The sequence below is a fragment of the Bombina bombina genome, chromosome 3 (genome assembly GCF_027579735.1).
Source record: "Bombina bombina isolate aBomBom1 chromosome 3, aBomBom1.pri, whole genome shotgun sequence".
Taxonomy (NCBI): Eukaryota; Metazoa; Chordata; class Amphibia; order Anura; family Bombinatoridae; genus Bombina; species Bombina bombina.
Window position 1 is genome coordinate 641,623,992 of NC_069501.1, and position 27,500 is coordinate 641,651,491.

The 27,500-nt window shown below is 38.2% G+C and overlaps 1 protein-coding gene across 2 annotated transcripts in view; it reads right to left on the bottom strand.

Annotated features, from left to right (window-relative positions):
• Positions 1-27,500, bottom strand: part of BCAS3 (BCAS3 microtubule associated cell migration factor) — a 2,220,355-nt gene that overhangs the window by 1,455,990 nt on the left and 736,865 nt on the right. The gene's annotated exons all lie outside the window — the stretch shown is intronic.

Genomic DNA, 27,500 nt, shown 5'->3' on the forward strand with positions numbered 1-27,500 from the left:
TTAGCTGGCCCATTATGAGAGACTGTGTCTTTAAAGCCTAACAGTTCCCAAGGCACCACATTTATGACAGTAAAATAGAGTAACCTCAAAGTGCTATTAGACACTTAAGTGTCTGAGGTGGCTCCTGGTCAAGCAGAAGCCAACCAGAACTTAATGTGAAACATAATGACCTTATGCCCTCCCAAAAGCAAGATTAGTACCTTCTCACTGTGGACCAGAGGGAAGAGAAATTATTTTTAAAATGTTGAGGAAATCAAGGAAAAGGGATGAGGTCACAGACAACATCCTGAAGTCAATGGGAATATTTCTACAAACCAACAACAACAAAAAATAATAATGTATGAATGGCGTAAACCACCTAGCAGAAAATGATACTAGAAATATAGAGGTCTGAACAAAAACTTTTTAAAATAATAAAATCTGCCTATTTTGATGAAATACACAAGGAGTAGGAAGGGACTAATATACTCTAGGGAAACATGTTGTGCAGGTTGATAATATTTATACACAGTTTTAACCCTATACTGTATGTGAGTATTCTCCACCCAGAACCACACACACAGCAATATATGGATTTTAAGACAGTGGAACTATAATGCCCAAACCACTCATATTCCCTTTAGTATTGAGCATGCTCACATTTACACCAGTTTGGTATGTTATATGTGAATTTAATTCTACCAATTATCTATATGAAAACTAATACAAAAGGGTCTCTTTCCTGTGCAAACCAATGCAAATTTTTTACTACATTTTGCTGGAGTGGACCAAATTTTTAAATGACCTACATGCTGGAAGATTGGATGCCATAAAAAACAATATACCGGTAATAGTGTAATAAAGTAAATCAATTGTCTGTTTCTCTGTATAACACAGCACACACTGTTTTGCATACAGACAGACAGCACTTCAGCTAACTGAAAAAATATATTGTTGAAAATTTGCCATGGGAACATTCAGGTGGGCTGCATATTGCCTGAAAATAAAAAAAGATAGACAGCCTGGCCCACTGCCACATTAAATACCTGATGTTCATTCATTGTACTGCTTTTAGTTCCACTGTGCCCTAAATTAGAATGAATGTTAACGCTTCAGTATCTACACTGACTCCTGGAGGTGAAGATTGGTAGTAACTTTCATATGAATAGATAAGCTATGGACAGTAAACCCAAACATCCCAACTCTCCCTGAAGTTCAGGGAGTTTCCCTGATTGTAATAGCGGCTCCCTGATACCAGCAAATGGAATGCAATCTCCCTGAAACTCCAAGTTATATGATCCAATGTGGTCCAAATCTAGAAAAGTGTTTCTTTAAGGAATGCCTTTAGTTGCTGGGACGTTATAGAACCCTCAAAGCATGCATCAGTAACCAAAAAGCTGCCACTGATTTTAATAAAATAAAAACACAAATACTACCTTATTTACTGCACGTAATTAAACTTCGTATTCTAAAATATTCAAGCATTCAACAAGCGTACGATCACTGAAAAATAGGTTTGTTGTATGTGGTTGTGCAATAAAGCTACTGTTTTTAATGTGACTTTAGTGGGAAGCTACTTTAATGAGAAGTCTCTATCTTATTTAGGGTTTCAAGGTGTCCAATATATAAGGGTGGGGGGGGAGATGGCTGCGCAGTAGCGGGTGAAGCCACCTCGCTGAAATGAGTTTTTGCAGGTTGGGATGTCTGAGTAAACCATTGACAGAAATACACTCCACACTATAATATTATTACTATTTATTTGCATAGAGACATAAAATGATGTAGCACTGGGAGAGAATAAAATAACTGAGTAGCTTATTTATGTATATACAGTGAGTCAACTCAAGAGACTTGTTTTCCTACAGAAATTCTTAGCACACAGTTTCCAATGTATATGCAAAGTATATTCACAATTTTTGGTGAATATTGTGTGTGTGGTGAATGCTAATGTCATAGTGTTTGATAATATGTTGAAACATCATACATAAATGCTAATAATTGTGGGAATTATTTAGTATATTTGTGAGAATTATATACTTATTGAGTAACTCCCTTCATAAAAAAGCATCATTTTTCTTAAAACACTTTTCTTAAAAGGCCTAGATTACAAGTGGTGTGCAAATTTACACGTTTACAGGTGCACAATAAATAACCGGACATTACAAGCTCACGGTAACAATTAGCAATCAGAATTTAACAAAAAGCAGTTATGAGGAGTTAAAGTTGGTGGGTGTGGGGTGTTAGAAAAAAAAAGGCACTGAAAAGTGCCTTTACATAGCGGTCTATTGGAGCTGTGTGTTCCCTAGCGGTCTATGGGAGCTGTGTGTTCCCTGTAAATATATATGTAATATGAATATATAAATACATGCATATATATTTATGTGTAAATATGTGTATATTGTCTGTTTCTCTGTATAACACAGCACACACTGTTCTCCATACAGACAGACAGCATTTCAGCTAACTGAAAGAATCTTTTTGCAACTTAGCTTATACTTACAATCTGCTGCCTATTGCTGCGCAATTTATTGCTTTCGGGGAAGCAATATTTTGCGCCCCATTTATAATCTAGCCATAAAACGGTACACAAACATTTCTACAAATATGTTTACATATCATCTGCAGTCCCTGCTAAATATCACTCTTACATTTAATCTAAAGATCTGACTAAAAGATACAACAGATATTCCAAAAACAGACAGTAGTTACTTTAAACAGTAAATGTTACACGCACAGCAAATAATTTATCTCAATTCATTCAAATAATTGAAATCTTCCAAAATGATCAGGCGACTGCATGATTTTTCATCAAGTAAACAAATCTACTTGATGCTAATGGACTAACAGACCTGATCCCCAGCTGTCACATATTTTAAACATATATGGCTAAAGATTATGCTCTATTTGGGATTAAGAGTATATCACTTGATGTTTTTTGAATCTCATAACACATTACAGACAAAAAATTGGATATAATCTGGTATGCAAGGCTGAATTACACATATGATTACAAAATATATCCGTTTGGGCCTTTCTTCACCTGAATTTTACAAGCTTTATTTAAAGCTGTTTTTTCACATATGTTTCTACATTCAATTGCTTTATCACACTTAAAAGAAATTGGTTTAAAACAAAATAAAAATCATAAATAACAAATAATTCCTTATATCATTATATATTGAACCATATGTTAATCTGAAAAAGGGGAAATTATCTTCCCCAAAACATAAATGCAAGATTTTCCTTTTTTTTTTATGAATATCCTGTGAGTGCTTTTTTTATTGGTGATTATTTATATTGATTTAGAACCCAGGTAGCTTGCATTTTGTGGGTGAATTTGAAGATTGTACTGTGTTTGTATGTATATGTGTATATAATATATATATATATATATATATATATATATATATATATATATATATATATATATATATAATTATATTGTAGCTTGCTGGACACAGTTTCCTTTGCTAAGTGATTAATTCGTAAAAACATCATGAGCCAGGTCATGTAGTTTTACTGTATCCTCACTCTAGCAGGACTATAGTCACACAATCAAACAGTATAATACACTATTGGAATCACTTCTGTGGTTTACAAATACAGGTAACCTATTTTACACTATTAAAAGGGAGGTCAAAATCCAATCATACAAATATCTTAGTGTGATCCCCCAATTGGAGAGATTAGTGACAATTAAATCCATTCCTTAGTCTGTGTTAGTACACAGTCTTTGTTTCAAAACTGTATATTGTGGAACTGTCCCTAAGCGGGACATCAGTGTCACAGCGCCACACCCCTACCTTCATGTTCTGCATTTCAAACTAACTAACTGCAACATTGATCACATATTCTCTACTACCAACAGACTAACTGGAGTCGAGTGTAAGACATAAAAGTAATTTTTCTTTTTTTATGCATCAGAAATTATTTACTAATTTACAAAATATACCTGCACGCAAAATACATTTTAAAGCATTTAGATAAGTCACTTTGTTAGAATATGTATTGTTTTGCAGGCCTAAGACGCACCTCTGCACCTGTAGTAGTTCCGCCTCTGAGATGTGTTCAAAAAAATTTGCTTAAAAATTTTGCTCTGGTTAAAATTAATTTTAATCAACAACTTCTAATATCTAATTGTGCATTATTGTTTGTGTGTCACAAAATAATGTTCAGCACATTATCAAGTGTGCAACTTGTAATCTGGCTATACGTCTGTTTTAAATGGAAGGAATATAGAACGCTTATGTGAATAGAAGTTGCAAAACGTTTTCAAATGATGTTCGTCTTTATACTATTATGCGTTTTTCAATCCTCAAATGTTTATATTTACAATAGATTGATATATTACATCTTCATATTCTAGACTGAAATATGCTGTTATGGGACCACTATTCCACAGTTTTGCAAATTTATATGAAAAGTATAAGCCACCAACAGAAATATTGGGTCAAATGCACATTTTAGGAACCAGCAAATGCTTGTGTATACATATATAAGTAGAACAATCCCAAAATGAAGGCAGTTAAAGGGACAGTCTAGAACACTGGTTTTTAAACCTGTCCTTAGGCCTCTCTAGCAGGCCAGATCAGGATTACCTTGGGTGAGAGCAGGTAAAATAACCATATTTACTAATCAGCTGATTATTTCACCTGTGCTCTAATTCAGATATCTTCCAAATCTGGCCTGTTAGGGAGACCGGAGGATAGGTTTGAAAACCAGTGGAGTTTAGACACAATACTTATTCTTTATAACTTATAAATACCAGACAAGCATCTTGCAATGGGTTCCACATCTATAAGCCTGTAAGAAATACATGAAACTTTTAAATGATCACGGTTTATTAGCAGCCAAAAATGGCCACCAAGTTCCACCCACGGCTTTGTCCAGTTAGCTGTTTAAAATAGCACATGTACAGTGTGTGCAAGTAGTAAAATGTATTTACGAGTCAATAGTGATTGGAGAAACTTAACATACCAAAATATACTTGCAATATGTGGGCAGAGCTTGACGGCTATTTTTGGCTGTTAATAAACAATGATTATTTAAAAGTTTCATGCACTTCTTACAAGCTTATAGATGGGGAACCCTTTGCGAAATGCTTGTCTGGTATATAACAATAAGTAATCAAAATTATGTATTGGGTCTAGACTGTCCCTTTAACATTTTCAGAGCCATGGCTCCCTGAAATCGTCAAGCTTGTACTATCCATTCTACAAACTGATGTTTCACACATTACTTTAGAGCATAACTTCATCTGGGACTTTTCCTTTCCTGAAATGGGCTTTTATTCTGTATGTTACTTGTTCACTTGACTAGTAAAATGAATGCCTTGACTACACGAGATGATTCAAACTATTATATCCTCACGCCATTATTGTCTGTTTTTTTCCATCCTACATAGCGGGGGAAAGGTTTAAGAGAGAGAATCTTTTTAATAGAATGTGCCCATATTGGGTACAATTGTCTAAAGAAAACTTTTGAGTACCCATAGTACCTTTTTTAAAGTTAAAGAGTCATTAAAAAAACCCCATTAAAAACATTTTTTTTATTTAAATAATATAGAAAAATATAATATATAACAACAAATAAAACAAGAAAATGTGCTGATATATTGATTCTAGGGTTGCCAGGTATCCAGCATTCAACTTGGCTGTCCAGTAAAATCTATACATAAATACTGGCCGCTTAAAAGTTCAGTATTTTTAAAGTCACTGTCAGCTAAATATAAAGACCCTCCCATGCTTCTATGCATTACAAATATGTGCAAAAAGAAGTAACACGGTGCATTTTTTTATTATATGTGTAATAGGCAGCAATGGGTGTTAAATCATTGCTGTGCGTGTTATACTGACCATAAAGGCAGTCAAACCACTACTGCATATGTCTGGTACTAGCAACCAAGGGGATGCAATGACTATTCAGTTATGAAAAATATACATGTTGGTATGAGGGGTAGAGCTTTGGGGGACAATGTGTGACCCTACCTATCACAAATGCCCAGTCACCTATTGGTTGCCCAGTATTTGCATGGAGCACAATTGGCAGCCCTACTGGCAATACAGGCAGCAACTTAAGAATCCCTGGTACTCTTACAGAAGCCTTCTAAGGTAGAAGCTGAATAACCCTAGGATGGCCAGCACTGACTAGATCCTGTTAAATAGGAACATGGCAGCGCAAGTCAAATGTAGATACATGGAAATGATAAATGCACAGAAGAAAATTACATTAAAGACTGCCGCTCTTAAAAATAAATCTAGCAGAAGCTCTCAAATGCTAGTATGGCTGTATTTACAAACATAAATTTTCTCTACAAATAAACCCTATTTCCTCTCCTCATTCAAAAAATACAATATTGTTTGTTACTCTTCAGGGTAGTGGCAGCTGTTTTCACTTTTTCAATTTCAGCTATTAAATCATTTGAGATATAGTAAATACTAATATTATCCTTTGATAGTTTAATGGTGTTATAGTGTAGACTACCTACTATGTCAATCTATAATAAGCTTTTCAGTGAATATGGAAGAAATAATTCTCCATTAATACATGTTTGAGTTCTCCAAATAATCATTTAAAGTGAACTAAAATAATTTATATATGCATATTATGATTTTTGCACCATAGGTTTGTTAACACAGGAGCTTGGTCTAATCATAATGTATTTAAATACATTATAATTTTAGCTTTACACAAATAAATTACACAGATACAAAGAGAATAAAACAAATTAAATAATAGAAATAAATTGGAAAGTTATTTAAAATTGCATGCTCTATCTTAATAAGGAAATAAAAAAAATTGGGTTTCATGTCCCTTAAATCTTTAACCCCTTAAGGACCACAGCACTTTTCAATTTTCTGACCGTTTGGGACCAGGGCTATTTTTAAATTTCTGCGGTGTTTGTGTTTAGCTGTAATTTTCCTCTTACTCATTTACTGTACCCACACATATTATATACCTTTTTTCTCGCCATTAAATGGACTTTCTAAAAATACCATTATTTTCATCATATCTTATAATTTACTATAAAAAATGCTAAAATATGATGAAAAAATGGAAAACACACACTTTTTATAACTTTGACCCCCAAAATTTGTTACACATCTACAACCACCAAAAAACACCCATGCTAAATAGTTTTTAAATTTTGTCCTGAGTTTAGAAATACCCAATGTTTACATGTTCTTTGCTTTTTTTGCAAGTTATAGGGCAATAAGTACAAGTAGCACTTTGCTATTTCCAAACCATTTTTTTTCTCCAAAATTAGCGATAGTTACATTGGAACACTGATATCTGTCAGAAATCCATGAATATCCCTTGACATGTATAGATTTTTATTTTAGTAGACAACCCAAAGTACTGATCTAGGCCAATTTTGGTATATTTCATGCCACCATTTCACCGCCAAATGTGATCACATAAAAAAAAAAATCGCTCACTTTTTCACAAACTAGGGCCTAGATTTAGAGTTCGGCGGTAGCCGTCAAAACCAGCGTTAGAGGCTCCTAACGCTGGTTTTGGCCGCCCGCTGGTATTTGGAGTCAGTGATTAAAGGGTCTAACGCTCACTTTACAGCCGCGACTTTTCCATACCGCAGATCCCCCTACGCCATTTGCGTAGCCTATCTTTTCAATGGGATCTTTCTAACGCCGGTATTTAGAGTCGTTTCTGCAGTGAGCGTTAGAGCTCTAACGACAAGATTCCAGCCGCCTGAAAAAAGCAGGAGTTAAGAGCTTTCTGGCTAACGCCGGTTTATAAAGCTCTTAACTACTGTGCCCTAAAGTACACTAACACCCATAAACTACCTATGTACCCCTAAACCGAGGTCCCCCCACATCGCCGCCACTCGATTAAAATTTTTAACCCCTAATCTGCCGACCGCCACCTACGTTATACTTATGTACCCCTAATCTGCTGCCCCTAACCCCGCCGACCCCTATATTATATTTATTAACCCCTAACTTGCCCCCCACAACGTCGCCGCAAGCTACTTAAAATAATTAACCCCTAATCTTCCGACCGCAAATCGCCGCCACCTACGTTATCCCTATGTACCCCTAATCTTCTGCCCCTAACATCGCCGACCCCTATGTTATATTTATTAACCCCTAATCTGCCCCCCACAACGTCGCCGACACCTACCTACACTTATTAACCCCTAATCAGCCAATCGGATTGAACTTGATTCTGATTGGCTGATTCCATCAGCCAATCAGAATATTCCTACCTTAATTCCGATTGGCTGATAGAATCCTATCAGCCAATCGGAATTCGAGGGACGCCATCTTGGATGACGTCCCTTAAAGGAACCGTCATTCGTCGTCTAGTCATCGGAAGAAGAGGATGGATCCGCGCTGGAGGTCTTCAAGATGGAGCCGGTCGTCATCGGATGGAAGAACATAGAAGATGCCGCTTGGAGAAGATGTTTGCCGGTCCGGATGTCCTCTTCTTGCCGGATAGGAGGAAGACTTTGGAGCACCGGATTATGGATCGCCAACCCCCGCTTGGGTTGGATGAAGATCTTGGAGCCAGGACGGATCGGTGATACCTGGATGGTGAAGACAAGGTAGGAAGATCTTTAGGGGATTAGTGTTAGGTTTATTTAAGGGGGTTTGGGTTAGATTAGGGGTATGTGGGTGGTGGGTTGTAATGTTGGGGGGGGGGTATTGTATGTTTTTTTTTACAGGCAAAAGAGCTGAAATTCTTGGGGCATGCCCTGCAAAGGGCCCTGTTCAGGGCTGGTAAGGTAAAAGAGCTTGTAATTTTTGTATTTTAGAATAGGGTAGGGAATTTTTTATTTTGGGGGTCTTTGTTATTTTATTAGGGGGCTTAGAGTAGGTGTAATTAGTTTAAAATTGTTGTAATATTTTTCTTATGTTTGTAAATATTTTTTTATTTTCTGTAACTTAGTTCTTTTTTATTTTTTGTACTTTAGCTAGTTTATTTAATTGTATTTATTTGTAGCAATTGTGTTTAATTAATTTATTGATAGTGTAGTGTTAGGTTAATTGTAGGTAATTGTAGGTAGTTTATTTAATTATTTTATTGATAGGGTAGTGTTAGGTTTAATTATATCTTAGGTTAGGATTTATTTTACAGGTAAATTTGTAATTATTTTAACTAGGTAACTATTAAATAGTTCTTAACTATTTAATAGCTATTGTACCTGGTTAAAATAAATACAAAGTTACCTGTAAAATAAATATTAATCCTAAAATAGCTATAATATAAATGTAATTTATATTGTAGCTATATTAGGATTTATTTTACAGGTAAGTATTTAGCTTTAAATAGGAATCATTTATTTAATAAGAGTTAATTTATTTCGTTAGATAAAAATTATATTTAACTTAGGGGGGTGTTAGTGTTAGGGTTAGACTTAGCTTTAGGGGTTAATACATTTATTAGAATAGCGGTGAGCTCCGGTCGGCAGATTAGGGGTTAATAATTGAAGGTAGGTGTCGGCGATGTTAGGGAGGGCAGATTAGGGGTTAATACTATTTATGATAGGGTTAGTGAGGCGGATTAGGGGTTAATAACTTTATTATAGTAGCGCTCAGGTCCGCTCGGCAGATTAGGGGTTAATAAGTGTAGGTAGGTGTCGGCGACGTTGTGGGGGGCAGATTAGGGGTTAATAAATATAACATAGGGGTCGGCGATGTTAGGGCAGCAGATTAGGGGTACATAGGGATAACGTAGGTGGCGGCGGTTTACGGAGCGGCAGATTAGGGGTTAAAAGTGTAATGCAGGGGTCAGCGATAGCGGGGGCGGCAGATTAGGGGTTAATAAGTGTAAGGCTAGGGGTGTTTAGACTCGGGGTACATGTTAGAGTGTTAGGTGCAGACGTAGGAAGTGTTTCCCCATAGGAAACAATGGGGCTGCGTTAGGAGCTGAACGCTGCTTTTTTGCAGGTGTTAGGTTTTTTTTCAGCTCAAACAGCCCCATTGTTTCCTATGGGAGAATCGTGCACGAGCACGTTTTTGAGGCCGGCCGCGTCCGTAAGCAACTCTGGTATCGAGAGTTGCATTTGCGGTAAAAATGCTCTACGCTCCTTTTTTGGAGCCTAACGCAGCATTTGTTTGAACTCTCGATACCAGAGTTAAATTTATGGTGCGGCCAGAAAAAAACCCGCGGAGCGTTAACAGCCCTTTTACCGCCAAACTCCAAATCTAGCCGTAGGTTTCTCACTGAAATTATTTACAAACAGCTTGTGCAATTATGGCACACATGGTTGTAAATGCTTCTCTGGGATCCCCTTTGTTCAGAAATAGCAGACATATATGGCTTTGGCATTGCTTTTTGTTAATTAGAAGGCAGCTAAATGCTGCTGCGTACCACACTTGTATTATGCCCAGCAGTGAAGGGGTTAATTAGGTAGCTTGTAGGGAGCTTGTAGGGTTAATTTTAGCTTTAGTGTAGTAGACAACCCAAAGTATTGATCTAGGCCCATTTTGGTATATTTCATGCCACAATTTCACCGCCAAATGCGATCAAATAAAAAAAATCGTTCACTTTTTCACAATTTTAGGTTTCTCACTGAAATTATTTACAAATAGTGCAATCATGGCACAAATGGTTGTAAATGCTTCTCTGGGATTCCTTTTGTTCAGAAATAGCAGACATATATGGCTTTGGCATTGCTTTTTGGTAATTAGATGGCCGCTAAATGCTGCTGCGCACCACACTTGTGTTAATATGCCCAGCAGTGAAGGAGATAATTATGTAGCTTGTAGGGTTATTTTTAGCTTTAGTGTAGAGATCAGCCTCCCACCTGACACATCACACCCTCTGATCCCTCCCTGACCCCCTCAAACAGCTTTCTTCCCTTCCCCACCTCACAATTGTCACTGCCATCTTAAGTACTAAAATTAAAGGATTTTTTTTTATACAGCAGTGATGGATCCCCCCTTAGCCCCCAACCTCCCCGACCCCCCCCCCCATACAGCTCTCTAATCCTCCCCCCTCTACCTATTCTCCACCATCTTGGATACTGCCAGCTGTCTGTCAGTACCAAGTTTGCTCATAAACAATTGCCCAGTTTGCTGAAACCGCAGTTTTCTGTAGTGTAGCTGCCCCCTCCCCATCCCCTCCCAAATCACTTTAGAATAGTTTATTTCCCTCTCTCTCACCCTCTACCTCCCCCTCCCTCTCTCTCTCTGGACTCAATGGAGCGTGAATGCGCACACACGCCCCGCACAGTCCAGATCACTTGCGTGCTCTGCAGGGGACAGGATCCGGAAGTCCCTCTAACGATGGGCAGCACCCCCGCCTCCCTGCTACGGCTCCCACCCACCAACGATTGGCACCATCACTGGCCAGATGCAGAGAGGGCCACAGAGTGGCTCTCTCTGCATCGGTGTGTAAAAAAATGTATTGCTGTGATGCCTCAATATCAAGGCATCACGGCAATACCTTGAAAGCGACTGGAAGCGATCAGGATCGCTTCCACTGCTTGAAACCCCTGAGGACGTACTGGGTACGTCCTTGGTCATTAACTGCCTTTTTTGTAGGACATACCCTGTACATCCTTGGTCGTTAAGGGGTCAAAGGGACACAGAACCCCCAGTTACATGATACCATCAAATACAGTGTCCACCAGATATGCAGAATAAATGAAGCAGGACTTTAAGTACTGTCCCTCAGAACATGAAGGAAAAGACTTGTTGGTAGCGAGAACAAAAATTAAGGAACAATAGGTACAGTTCTCAAAATTAAACATATGTTTAAGTGGATGAGATAAATATTAACCCATTTGCTACCAGGAATTTCAGAGAAAAACTTACCGGAGAATTTTTAGCATTTTTGCTATCACTCCATTAAAACAGACATAGGCCTAGATTTAGAGTTCGGCGGTAAAAGGGCTGTTAACGCTCCGCGGGTTTTTTTCTGGCCGCACCATAAATTTAACTCTGGTATCGAGAGTTCAAACAAATGCTGCGTTAGGCTCCAAAAAAGGAGCGTAGAGCATTTTTACCGCAAATGCAACTCTCGATACCAGAGTTGCTTACGGACGCGGCCGGCATCAAAAACGTGCTCGTGCACGATTCTCCCATAGGAAACAATGGGGCTGTTTGAGCTGAAAAAAAACCTAACACCTGCAAAAAAGCAGCGTTCAGCTCCTAACGCAGCCCCATTGTTTCCTATGGGGAAACACCTCCTAAGTCTGCACCTAACACCCTAACATGTACCCCGAGTCTAAACACCCCTAACCTTACACTTATTAACTCCTAATCTGCCGCCCCCGCTATCGCTGACCCCTGCATTACACTTTTAACCCCTAATCTGCCGCTCCGTAAACCGCCGCCACCTACGTTATCCCTATGTACCCCTAATCTGCTGCCCTAACATCGCCGACCCCTATGTTATATTTATTAACCCCTAATCTGCCCCCCACAACGTCGCCGACACCTGCCTACACTTATTAACCCCTAATCTGCCGAGCGGACCTGAGCGCTACTATAATAAAGTTATTAACCCCTAATCCGCCTCACTAACCCTATCATAAATAGTATTAACCCCTAATCTGCCCTCCCTAACATCGCCGACACCTACCTTCAATTATTAACCCCTAATCTGCCGACCGGAGCTCACCGCTATTCTAATAAATGTATTAACCCCTAAAGCTAAGTCTAACCCTAACACTAACACCCCCCTAAGTTAAATATAATTTTTATCTAACGAAATAAATTAACTCTTATTAAATAAATGATTCCTATTTAAAGCTAAATACTTACCTGTAAAATAAATCCTAATATAGCTACAATATAAATTATAATTATATTATAGCTATTTTAGGATTAATATTTATTTTACAGGCAACTTTGTAATTATTTTAACCAGGTACAATAGCTATTAAATAGTTAAGAACTATTTAATAGTTACCTAGTTAAAATAATAACAAATTTACCTGTAAAATAAATCCTAACCTAAGATATAATTAAACCTAACACTACCCTATCAATAAAATAATTAAATAAACTACCTACAATTACCTACAATTAACCTAACACTACACTATCAATAAATTAATTAAACACAATTGCTACAAATAAATAAAATTAAATAAACTATCTAAAGTACAAAAAATAAAAAAGAACTAAGTTACAGAAAATAATAAAATATTTACAAACATAAGAAAAATATTACAACAATTTTAAACTAATTACACCTACTCTAAGCCCCCTAATAAAATAACAAAGCCCCCCAAAATAAAAAATTCACTACCCTATTCTAAAATACAAATATTACAAGCTCTTTTACCTTACCAGCCCTGAACAGGGCCCTTTGCGGGGCATGCCCCAAGAATTTCAGCTCTTTTGCCTGTAAAAAAAAACATACAATACCCCCCCCCCCAACATTACAACCCACCACCCACATACCCCTAATCTAACCCAAACCCCCCTTAAATAAACCTAACACTACCCCCCTGATGATCTTCCTACCTTGTCTTCACCATGCCAGGTTCACTGATCCGTCCTGGCTCCAAGATCTTCATCCAACCCAAGCGGGGGCTAGACATCCACTGAAGAAGTCCAGAAGAGGGTCCAAAGTCTTCCTCCTATCCGGCAAGAAGAGGACATCCGGACCGGCAAACATCTTCTCCAAGCGGCATCTTCTATCTTCTTCCATCCGATGACGACCGGCTCCATCTTGAAGACCTCCAGCGCGGATCCATCCTCTTCTTCCGACGACTAGACGACGAATGACGGTTCCTTTAAGGGACGTCATCCAAGATGGCGTCCCTCGAATTCCGATTGGCTGATAGGATTCTATCAGCCAATCGGAATTAAGGTAGGAATTTTCTGATTGGCTGATGGAATCAGCCAATCAGAATCAAGTTCAATCCGATTGGCTGATCCAATCAGCCAATCAGATTGAGCTCGCATTCTATTGGCTGATCGGAACAGCCAATAGAATGCGAGCTCAATCTGATTGGCTGATTGGATCAGCCAATCGGATTGAACTATATTCTGATTGGCTGATTCCATCAGCCAATCAGAAAATTCCTACCTTAATTCCGATTGGCTGATAGAATCCTATCAGCCAATCGGAATTCGAGGGACGCCATCTTGGATGACGTCCCTTAAAGGAACCGTCATTCGTCGTCTAGTCGTCGGAAGAAGAGGATGGATCCGCGCTGGAGGTCTTCAAGATGGAGCCGGTCGTCATCGGATGGAAGAAGATAGAAGATGCCGCTTGGAGAAGATGTTTGCCGGTCCGGATGTCCTCTTCTTGCCGGATAGGAGGAAGACTTTGGACCCTCTTCTGGACTTCTTCAGTGGATGTCTAGCCCCCGCTTGGGTTGGATGAAGATCTTGGAGCCAGGACGGATCGGTGAACCTGGCATGGTGAAGACAAGGTAGGAAGATCATCAGGGGGGTAGTGTTAGGTTTATTTAAGGGGGGTTTGGGTTAGATTAGGGGTATGTGGGTGGTGGGTTGTAATGTTGGGGGGGGGTATTGTATGTTTTTTTTTACAGGCAAAAGAGCTGAAATTCTTGGGGCATGCCCCGCAAAGGGCCCTGTTCAGGGCTGGTAAGGTAAAAGAGCTTGTAATATTTGTATTTTAGAATAGGGTAGGGAATTTTTTATTTTGGGGGGCTTTGTTATTTTATTAGGGGGCTTAGAGTAGGTGTAATTAGTTTAAAATTGTTGTAATATTTTTCTTATCTTTGTAAATATTTTATTATTTTCTGTAACTTAGTTCTTTTTTATTTTTTGTACTTTAGATAGTTTATTTAATTTTATTTATTTGTAGCAATTGTGTTTAATTAATTTATTGATAGTGTAGTGTTAGGTTAATTGTAGGTAATTGTAGGTAGTTTATTTAATTATTTTATTGATAGGGTAGTGTTAGGTTTAATTATATCTTAGGTTAGGATTTATTTTACAGGTAAATTTGTTATTATTTTAACTAGGTAACTATTAAATAGTTCTTAACTATTTAATAGCTATTGTACCTGGTTAAAATAATTACAAAGTTGCCTGTAAAATAAATATTAATCCTAAAATAGCTATAATATAATTATAATTTATATTGTAGCTATATTAGGATTTATTTTACAGGTAAGTATTTAGCTTTAAATAGGAATTATTTATTTAATAAGAGTTAATTTATTTCGTTAGATAAAAATTATATTTAACTTAGGGGGGTGTTAGTGTTAGGGTTAGACTTAGCTTTAGGGGTTAATACATTTATTAGAATAGCGGTGAGCTCCGGTCGGCAGATTAGGGGTTAATAATTGAAGGTAGGTGTCGGCGATGTTAGGGAGGGCAGATTAGGGGTTAATACTATTTATGATAGGGTTAGTGAGGCGGATTAGGGGTTAATAACTTTATTATAGTAGCGCTCAGGTCCGCTCGGCAGATTAGGGGTTAATAAGTGTAGGTAGGTGTCGGCGACGTTGTGGGGGGCAGATTAGGGGTTAATAAATATAACATAGGGGTCGGCGATGTTAGGGGTAGCAGATTAGGGGTACATAGGGATAACGTAGGTGGCGGCGATTTGCGGTCGGAAGATTAGGGGTTAATTATTTTAAGTAGCTTGCGGCGACGTTGTGGGGGGCAAGTTAGGGGTTAATAGATATAATACAGGGGTCGGCGGTGTTAGGGGCAGCAGATTAGGGGTACATAAGTATAACGTAGGTGGCGGTCGGCAGATTAGGGGTTAAAATTTTTAATCGAGTGGCGGCGATGTGGGGGGACCTCGGTTTAGGGGTACATAGGTAGTTTATGGGTGTTAGTGTACTTTAGGGTACAGTAGTTAAGAGCTTTATAAACCGGCGTTAGCCAGAAAGCTCTTAACTCCTGCTATTTTCAGGCGGCTGGAATCTTGTCGTTAGAGCTCTAACGCTCACTGCAGAAACGACTCTAAATACCGGCGTTAGGAAGATCCCATTGAAAAGATAGGCTACGCAAATGGCGTAGGGGGATCTGCGGTATGGAAAAGTCGCGGCTGTAAAGTGAGCGTTAGACCCTTTAATCACTGACTCCAAATACCAGCGGGCGCCCAAAACCAGCGTTAGGAGCCTCTAACGCTGGTTTTGACGGCTACCGCCGAACTCTAAATCTAGGCCATAGAGACTTATTTTTTAGTTTACCTATCAAAACTTTATATTTTTCTTTTTTAAGTATGACAAGCCAATGTATTGATCTAGGTCCATTTTGGTATATTTAATGCTACCATCTCATTGCCAAATGCAATCATATAAAAAAAATTGTTAACTTTTTCACAAACTTTGGGTTTCGTCACTGAAATTATTTACATACTGCTTGTTCTGTCATAACACAAATTGTTGTAAAAGCTTCTCTGTGATTCTTTTTTGTTCAGAAATTGCAGACATGCATGGCTTTGCCATTGCTTTTTGGTCATTAGAAAGCAGCTGCGCACCACACATCTGATATTCCCGGCAGTGAGGGGATTAATCGGTTAGTTTGTAAGGTTTTTTTTTTTTTAAATGTTTATTTTCTTTTTATCTTACATATTGCAATTTCAAAAAGTTACAGAAATCCAAAATAAACAGTTAGGCCTAGATTTAGAGTTTGGCGGTAGCCGTGAAAACCAGTGTTAGAGGCTCCTAACGCTGGTTTTAGGCTACCGACGGTATTTGGAGTCAGTCAGGAAAGGGTCTAACGCTCACTTTTCAGCCGCGACTTTTCCATACCGCAGATCCCCTTACGTCAATTGCGTATCCTATCTTTTCAATGGGATCTTTCTAACTCCGGTATTTAGAGTCGTGGCTGAAGTGAGCGTTAGAAATCTAACGACAAAATTCCAGCCGCAGAAAAAAGTCAGTAGTTAAGAGGTTTCTGGGCTAACGCCGGTTTATAAAGCTCTTAACTACTGTGCTCTAAAGTACACTAACACCCATAAACTACCTATGTACCCCTAAACCGAGGTCCCCCCACATCGCCGCCACTCGATTAAATTTTTTTAACCCCTAATCTGCCGACCGCCACCTACGTTATCCTTATGTACCCCTAATCTGCTGCCCCTAACACCGCCGACCCCTGTATTATATTTATTAACCCCTAACCTACCCCCACAACGTCGCCGCCAGCTACCTACAATAATTAACCCCTAATCTGCCGACAGCAAAGCGCCGCTACTTACGTTATCCTTATGTACCCCTAATCTGCTGCCCCTAACACCGCCGACCCCTATATTATATTTATTAACCCCAAATCTGCCACCCACAACGTCGCCTCCACCTGCCTACACTTATTAACCCCTAATCTGCCGAGCGGACCGCACCGCTATTATAATAAAGTTATTAACCCCTAATCCGCCTCACTAACCCTATAATAAATAGTATTAACCCCTAATCTGCCCTCCCTAACATCGCCGACACCTAACTTCAAACATTAACCCCTAATCTGCCGACTGGAGCTCACCGCTATTCAAATAAATGTATTAACCCCTAAAGCTAAGTCTAACCCTAACACTAACACCCCCCTAAGTTAAATATAATTTAAATCTAACAAAATAAATTAACTCTTATTAAATAAATTATTCCTATTTAAAGCTAAATACTTACCTGTAAAATAAATCCTAATATAGCTACAATATAAATTATATTTATATTATAGCTATTTTAGGATTTATATTTATTTTACAGGTAACTTTGTATCTATTTTAACCAGGTACAATAGCTAAAATAGTTAAAATAATTACAAAATTACCTGTAAAATAAATCCTAACCTAAGTTACAATTAAACCTAACACTACACTATCAATAAATTAATTAAATAAAATACCTACAATTACCTACAATTAAACCTAACACTACACTATCAATAAATTAATTAAATACAATATCTACAAATAAATACAATGAAATAAACTAACTAAAGTACAAAAAATAAAAAAGAACTAAGTTACAAAAAAAATAATAATATTTACAAACATCAGAAAAATATTACAACAATTTTAAACTAATTACACCTACTCTAAGCCCCCTAATAAAATAACAAAGACCCCCAAAATAAAAAAATGCCCTACCCTATTCTAAATTACTAAAGTTCAAAGCTCTTTTACCTTACCAGCCCTGAACAGGGCCCTTTGCGGGGCATGCCCCAAAGAATTCAGCTCTTTTGCCTGTAAAAAAAACACATACAATACCCCCCCCCCCAACATTACAACCCACCACCCACATACCCCTAATCTAACCCAAACCCCCCTTAAATAAACCTAACACTAAGCCCCTGAAGATCTTCCTACCTTATCTTCACCATACCAGGTTCACCGATCGATCCAGAAGAGCTCCTCCGATGTCCTGATCCAAGCCCAAGCGGGGGGCTGAAGATGTCCATGATCCGGCTGAAGTCATCATCCAAGCGGGAGCTGAAGAGGAATTTTCCTACCTTAATTCCGATTGGCTGATAGAATCCTATCAGCCAATCGGAATTCGAGGGACGCCATCTTGGATGACGTCCCTTAAAGGAGCCTTTATTCGTCGGTAGTCCGTCGGGCCAGCAGGATGTTCCGCGTCGGAGGTCTGCAAGATAGATCCGGAAGAAAGAAGATTGAAGATGCCGTTGATAGAAGACTTCAGCCGGATCATGGACCTCTTCAGCTCCCGCTTGGATGATGACTTCAGCCGGATCATGGACCTCTTCAGCCCCCCGCTTGGGCTTGGATCAGGACATCGGAGGAGCTCTTCTGGATTGATCGGTGAACCTGGTATGGTGAAGATAAGGTAGGAAGATCTTCAGGGGCTTAGTGTTAGGTTTATTTAAGGGGGGTTTGGGTTAGATTAGGGGTATGTGGGTGGTGGGTTGTAATGTTGGGGGGGGGTATTGTATGTGTTTTTTTTACAGGCAAAAGAGCTGAATTCTTTGGGGCATGCCCCGCAAAGGGCCCTGTTCAGGGCTGGTAAGGTAAAAGAGCTTTGAACTTTAGTAATTTAGAATAGGGTAGGGCATTTTTTTATTTTGGGGGTCTTTGTTATTTTATTAGGGGGCTTAGAGTAGGTGTAATTAGTTTAAAATTGTTGTAATATTTTTCTGTTTGTAAATATTTTTTTATGTTTTGTACTTTAGTTAGTTTATTTCATTGTATTTATTTGTAGATATTGTATTTAATTAATTTATTGATAGTGTAGTGTTAGGTTTAATTGTAGGTAATTGTAGGTATTTTATTTAATTAATTTATTGATAGTGTAGTGTTAGGTTTAATTGTAACTTAGGTTAGGATTTATTTTACAGGTAATTTTGTAATTATTTTAACTATTTTAGCTATTGTACCTGGTTAAAATAAATACAAAGTTACCTGTAAAATAAATATAAATCCTAAAATAGCTATAATATAAATATAATTTATATTGTAGCTATATTAGGATTTATTTTACAGGTAAGTATTTAGCTTTAGAGTTAATTTATTTCGTTAGATTTAAATTATATTTAACTTAGGGGGGTGTTAGTGTTAGGGTTAGACTTAGCTTTAGGGGTTAATATATTTATTAGAATAGCAGTGAGCTCCAGTCGGCAGATTAGGGGTTAATGTTTGAAGTTAGGTGTCGGCGATGTTAGGGAGGGCAGATTAGGGGTTAATACTATTTATTATAGGGTTAGTGAGGCGGATTAGGGGTTAATAAGTGTAGGCGACGTTGTGGGGGGCAGATTAGGGGTTAATATAATATAGGGGTCGGCGGTGTTAGGGGCAGCAGATTAGGGGTACATAGGGATAATGTAAGTAGCGGCGGTTTACGGAGCGGCAGATTAGGGGTTAAAAATAATATGCAGGGGTCAGCGATAGCGGGGGCGGCAGAATAGGGGTTAATAAGTGTAAGGTTAGGGGTGTTTAGACTCGGGGTACATGTTAGGGTGTTAGGTGCAGACGTAGGAAGTGTTTCCCCATAGACAACAATGGGGCTGCGTTAGGAGCTGAACGCAGCTTTTTTGCAGGTGTTTGGTTTTTTTCAGCTCAAACAGCCCCATTGTTTTCTATGGGGGAATCGTGCATGAGCACGTTTTTGAGGCTGGCCGCGTCCGTAAGCAACTCTGGTATCGATACCAGAGTTGCAGTAGCGTTAAATATGCCTGTACGCTCCCTTTTTGGAGCCTAACGCAGCCATTCTGTGAACTCTCAATACCAGAGTTATTTAAAAGGTGCGGCCAGAAAAAAGCCAGCGTTAGCTACGCGGGTCGTTACCGACAAAACTCTAATCCATTATCGTTGCTATATTTACAAACGTAATGCTTCCTTATACACATAAATAAATAAATAATAAAAAAATAAAAAAAAATTGAAAGAGGGTAATCAACTTATATTCCTCCACCCCCACCTCATCCTTTATATCTCTACATTATCAATTTGTAAGCCAGGTACTAGGAAAAGTACCTGCCAACACTTGCAGTTGAAAGAAAACTGATTTAACGAATGGTTTAACTATAATATTTTGGGTCTCCGATGACAGTGATAATATAAAAACATTCCGATGACCGAGTACGCTTCTACTCGGTCATCGGACATTTCTTGGAGATTATATTGTTCAGACAGACAGTGAGATAACAGAGCCTGTTTAAGTTCTCTCAAGGTGGGAGCCCTCTTTGCTTTCCATTTTCTCAGTATCAGATTTCTACTCAAAATTATAATTATATTAATCAGTTTCAAATTCCGAATTGCTCCTTGAAATTTAACTAAGAAAAAAATCTCCAAGGGCTGAATAGCATAATCAAGTCTGAGAATTGCGTTCATCCAATACACTATCTTGGCCCAAAACTGCCCAATCATAGGACAGGACCAAAAACAATGTATAATATCTGCCAAGGTAGCACTGCATCTGGGGCAAGGAATACTAACCCCATACCATCTCGATAATTTTGCAGGGGTCAAATATGTCATTAGCGCTATTTTTATTTGAGATTCTCTCCATGCTGTCAAAACCCAGCTCTTCTCTGTTAACTTAAATGTATCTAATATATTACCTGTCTGTCAATATGTGGAAACGCAGAGCGCCATTTAATTACTATATAATCTAATTGTTCTAAAGAAGGCTTCTGATTAACAAGGGAGTAGAGAGCAGAGATGGAATAGCGTCCCATTGAATAGATGTTAATCTTGGTTTGTAATTCTTGCAGCGACCAGTCCAACCCATATCTTTGTTTAAGTTCACCTATATAATTCCTTACTTGCAAAAATGCATAGAAATCACGCTTTGTAAGTCCAAATTGTTTACTTAACTCTCCGAAAGTTAATACATTAAAATTTATGTCCAGCAATTGCATAATGTAAGTCAGACCTTTCCGAAACCATTGTATAAAAGGTCCGTCACCTAAACCTGGCAAGAAATTTGGATTCCCAACAATAGGGAGACATTTGGAGACATGTGGAGAACAACCCGTTTCATTACATATTTCCTGCCAAGCAATAATAATATTCTTGAAAGTTATACGTTGAAAGGGATCTGAGGGAAGTTCTGTAATTGTACAATGCAATAATGCACCTACTCTAAATGGAGCAACCAATGCGGTTTCCCAGGTTATGGAAGAGATTTGTTCCCGCTCTAACAGCCAGTCTATCGTGACCTTACTACGTGCAGCTAAACTGTAAAATTGCATATTTGGAAGCGCCAACCCTGCCACTGTTTTATTGTTCATAACCCGGGCTATCGCTATACGTGGTTTAGTGCCTTTCCAGAGAAATTTTGAACAAGCCTTGTTATATTCTTTTAAGTCACTTTTGTGAATAGGAATTGGAATATTTTGTATATAGTACAATAATTTGGGAAATAATACTGTTTTTATTAGCATAACCCTAGCAGTTCAAAGAGATAGGTAAACTGATCCAATCCTCCAATTTCCATCTACAGGAAATAAAACATTTATGAAAATTCATATTGTACCATTCCTCCGGGTTAGGGCTTAACATAATACCCAAATATGATATCTTCCGAACTTCAGCAAAAGGATGTATGATATCATAATCTTTTTTTCTGTCTAGCCACATCAACTCCGATTTTGTCAGGTTGATTTTGTATCCAGATATTTTCCCAAAAATACTAGTTATTTCTAAAAATTTTGGTAAAGTATCTTTGATATTACTCATGAACAGAAGCAGATCATCCGCATATAGCAATAGAACTAGTTTTTGTCCCGCAATATTGATGCCCTCTAATTGTTGCCGCAGCATAATCGCGAGTGGCTCTAAGGATATATTGAATAATAGGGGCGACAGTGGGCAGCCTTGACGAGTACCCCTTTGTAATAAGAAACGTTCTGTAACCTCCCCATTAATAATTAAAGCCGACCTCGGGTCTGAGTAGATTAATTGAATGTATTGGCTAAAATTTCCCGTTATTCCGAATTGTTATAGTGAAAAAAACAAATGCTCCCAAGAAATACGATCAAAGGCTTTTTCTGCATCAACCGATAGTAAGGCTAAATCTTCAGTACTCCTGTGTATATCTTTTTTAAATTTATTATAGCAGAAGTCCAGTAATGTCAGGACTTTACGCATATTTTTGGCAGGGTTCCTCTTAGGCATGAAGCCAGATTGATTCTCATGGATGATTGAACCAAGATGCGGTTTTAACCGGTTTGCCAAGATATTCATTAGTAATTTATAATCCGTATTAAGAATTGATATCGGTCTGTATGAGGCTGTTTGCTCTAGATCTTTATTTTTTTTGGCAATTAGAGTGATATTTGCGGCCGTTAAGTATGGGGAACATTTGTTTTTCTCAACAAAATAGAAATTAAATAACTTCTGGAGGAATGGTACAATATGCTCATCTAGAATCCTATAAAATTCAGTTGGTAGACAGTCCGGTCCAGCTGCCTTGTTAGTCTTAGCCGCTTTAATAGCCATGTGTATTTCAGTCTCTAATATAGGGGCGTTAATCTCCGCTAGCTTATCTGCAGAGAGTTTAGGTACCTTAATCTTCTCCCAAAACAATTTCCTTTTATCTATATTACATTCTTCTGATTTATATAGATCTTTAAAGTAATCCACAAAAATTTTACTAATATCTGTATTGTTTGTTACTCTCATGTTATCTTTCTTAATGGCTGTTATAGTATTTTTATTTATTCTTTTTGTTATTCTAGCTAGAAATTTGGCCGATCTCCCTCCAAACTCCCCATATAAGGCCTTTTGTCTGTGTATTTCTTGGATAGAATTTTGTTTTAAAAAAACATCTCTAGTTTCTTTAGCATTTATATATTTATTCCAATTAAAGTTTGTACAGTTCCCTAAATATGCTCTATAACAATTCTTAACCTGATTGGTCAACTGAGTTTCGCGGGCCCTAAATTTCCTTTTACGCTGACACATATAGGCCTTAATTTTCCCATTCAAAAACACTTTAGCCGCTTCCCAAAATATCTCTGGTTTCTCTGTATATGCTCTATTATAACAGACGTATTCTTTCCATTGGTTGCTCAACCAGTTTTGGAAATCTATGTTGTTCATCAAATACTTGGGGAAGAAGAGGGGTTGGTTAGACCTAGATCGCTTATTTAGAGCATTTATTGCTAGTGTAATGATAGCATAATCTGAGATTGCTATCTCTCACATCTCTGCCCTCCACCCCAATCCAATCAGAGTCTGAAATCAAAAATAGATCAATCCTGGACAATGCCTGATGTCCTTTTGACATACAGGTGTATGCTCTAACATCTGGGTTTTGTGCTCGCCAAATGTCGGTCAAACCTAATTGTGTCCAGAATTTCTGCAAAATACGTACTTTTCTATCACGTTTAAACTGTGTTTTTTTATTCTGTCTATCTAATAGCGGATCACCTATTAAATTAAAATCACCAGCGACTATGAGGTCTTGACCTATGTATTTATGTAAGCGCAGTGTCATATTGTTCCAAAATTCATTGTCCTCTTTATTCGGACCATATATATTACAGAGAATAAGTTGTTTCTCATTATAAAGTATTTCTAAAATTTGAAACTGCCCTTCTGCGTCTACTATCGAGGTCTCAATTTTGTAATTCAGAGCCTTATTAATTAATATAGCCACACCTCTTTTACGTGAATTATAGGGGGCTGCTATCACTTCCCCTACCCACTTCGTCTGTAATTTAGGGATTTCAGTAGCTTTCAGGTGAATTTCCTGCAAGAGAGCTATATCTGGTTTCTCCTTGGCCAAGTGCTTAATTACGGATTTCCTCTTTATTGGCAAATTTATGCCGCCCACATTCCAGGAAACAATTTTAAGAGGGAGAGACATTTTTTATTTAAAAAGATAACAACTATCCCAAAGGGGATGCTTCATCTGCAAATAGTACCAAAGGTAAATATATCCAACAAACAAGGGGCGGGGAGATGGGGGAGGAGGAAGAAAGCAGGAGAGAGGGAAAAAAAACAAAAAAACAAACAAAACACCCCCTAGCCAGAGCAAATAAGACAAATTAAAACTTACGCAATGTAAACCAATGCGTCCATAATACAACATCAAACAATATATATATAAACACAATCCATCCTTGATTTAGTAACCTCACATACTAAATATAATGCAATCTATCCCCAACTCAAGTTATAACTAAGTCCTTACATAAAGAAAATGCTTCATCTGTATTGTTTACTGTATATGACTTCCCTTCCTTCATTAAAATGAGTTTTGCTGGGTAGACTAATCTAACATTATATCCTGCCTTCATAAACTTTGAAAAAAAAAGTTGACATTTCCCTTCTTTTAGCTACTGTCTCGGCAGAAAAGTCTTGGAAAATTAAAATCTTATGTGAATCAATGCAGAGGGAGTCAAGTTTTCTATAATGCTTTAAATATAAGAGCTTATCTTGGTAGTTGACAAATTTAAAAATGATTGTTCTAGGTTTAGCCTCCATGTTACTGTAAGTGTCTCTTAGAAAACCAATTCGATGGACTCTCTCTATCTGAAAGGCTACTGGGGGGAGTGATATCAAGAGTGCCTGAGGAAGAGTGACAGTGACAAAGGCCATCAAGTCCTGCAGACCCACTGATTCTGGTAGGTCAACAACCCTCAGGTTATTGCGCCTCGACCTATCTTCTAGGTCTTCAATCCTTGCCCGCAGTGACGCAATGGCCTTATCCTGTTTCACTACAATAGGCGTGGTACTATTCATCTTGTCCTCTAACTCAGACACTCTGGTCTCTACCTCCTCAATTATAGTGTTAAATTGTCGAATTTCACAAGATAAATTTGCAATTTCAGATTTAATCTCTTTTTTGACCTCATCTAAATGGGGAGTGAATATTTTCGCTATTTCTGCCCCCAGCTCAGCCATATCGCAGCTGACAATACCAGCTAGCCTACGCTCTTGTGACATATCTAAAGTGGGGTCCGCTGGTTTTAAACTGGCTTTTTTGTCTCTTTTGGGAGGCATAGTTGGTGAGGAGCTCTTTTGAAGTGAGATGAATCTATCCATTCACCTGTGTCAATGTGTTAACGTGTGTTCTGTGTACATGAATCCAATTGTTTTTTACAATATCAAAGTGATTCAGATGACTTAAATTAAAATTATGTGAAATATGTGTTGAAAAAAAAAAAATAAAAAAAAAAGAAGAAAAAAAAATAAAGAAATGCGAGGAATGTAAATCTCTTGAGACCTACTTGTGGATTTTATTAGGAGTAGAGTTTAGTTTTCTCTACTTATTAGTGTGTAAAAAGTGAGTGTATCACGTGTAAAAATACGGTGCAAGAGAAAAACAAAAAACCCAAAGAAAAAGTGAAAAAAAAGGTGTAAAAAGCAAAGAAATATTTTCACTAGCTCCTTTTTATAGTCAATCTATTAAGCATCTCCCAATACTCAAATCAGCAACTGTAAAAGGAGAGGCCCACAAACGGGACAATCAACAACCTACTATCATAAAGGCTACCATATAATCGATTCTTATCGCCACAACTTTTATAGGTATCAAGTACCTTTCTGACTATATTTCAAGCTTCAATTCTTTAGCTGATTATACAATGATCACATATCTATAATATTAATAAACATGCAAAATATCTTAGTGAGTTTACAAACTTAACAGAATGTAATGTCGCTATTTCATAGCAGTATATATAGCCACAAATAAAAATATATTCAAGATATTAACATGACAGTTCATCAAACCAGCCTTGCCAATAGATAGCAGCGAGACTTCCAGGCAGAATTTGCAGTCAGGTTCCTTATATATATGATAATATATTAGAAGACTTTAGCCTTATGTGTCTTAGTCATATACAGAAAGAAATATGAGCACTTTATTTTATTTATTTTTATTTATTTATAAAATATTTTACCAGGAAGGATACATTGAGATTTCTCTCGTTTTCAAGTATGTCCTGGGATCACAAAACATTGCATTGATACAATAGGGTACAATAAAATACAAAAACAACAATAATAATAATACACAATATATGCAAACATTTAACATAGAGCAGGTACGAAATATTTAATCAACCATGACAGGAGCATTCTGTTTTGAGATATGTAGAGAGGGATCTCTTAAAGGATTTTAGGCTTGGGGAAGTTTTTAAAGTGTGCGGGAGGTCATTCCATAATTGTGGTGCTCTGTAGGAAAAGGAGGATCGAGCTGCTTTTTTTTTGTATTGAGGCAAGCTAAATAATGTGCTGTTATTGGATCGGAGGTTATAGGAGGTGGGAATAGCAGGGCAGAGCATTCTGCTCAGGTAGGGTGGGAGCTTCCCAGAAAGGCTCTTAAAGACAAGGCAGGAAAGATGGAGGGTGCGTCTGGATTCCAGCGACAGCCAGTTTAGTTCTTTTAGCATGTCACAGTGGTGGGTCCTGTAGTTACATTGTAGCACAAAGCGGCAGAACGAGTTATATAACGTATTTAGTTTATTAAGGTGAGTTTGTGGAGCAGGTGCATATACTATGTCCCCATAATCCAAGATAGCTTAGATCCACTGTTAACGCTTTCTGGAGTAGTCCAGCTGGCTATTACAGACAACTCCCTAGTGCAGTTTCAGCGGACATTCAGGTTGCCCACAACGATTCACCCTCACAGCTGTATACGCCCGGCAGACTGGTGCTCCAACCCTTTCAGTGCTATCTGCCACAAAAGACAAAGAGGGTGACGAAGAACTTGTTTCACTCTCCAGTCGCTGATTGTAGCTCTTGATCCCTCTTAGCTGGGGGCGTGTGGCATCTTCGGCTCTGGATTGGTGAATACCCTCCGCTTCAAGGAGCGGACGAGGAATGACGACCGCTCTACCAGGGAGCGCGAACAGAACCAGGACCACTCACTAGGAATCCCAGGCTGCCCCGAACCGAGCCTCTCCAATGGCTCCGAACACCAAACACCTCGCCCAGACTGCCCTCCTCTCACGGGCTGCTACTCTCCTGTTTCTTTCCACAGGTAAGGGAGGTGATATCGAACTCTGCAAGTCAGCTGTATGTGCACGCCCTATATTTTAGCGAAGGGCTCTGTTGTATGTGCTCCGTCTCGCGCCAGATTTTATTCCTTGACTTGCTGTTATAGGGTATTCGTTAGCTCCGGGGGCACTCCGTTCTTGAGTAACAAACAGACTGCTTGTGAGGCGTGCTCTGATAATAGTCCAGCTACCTGCACACCA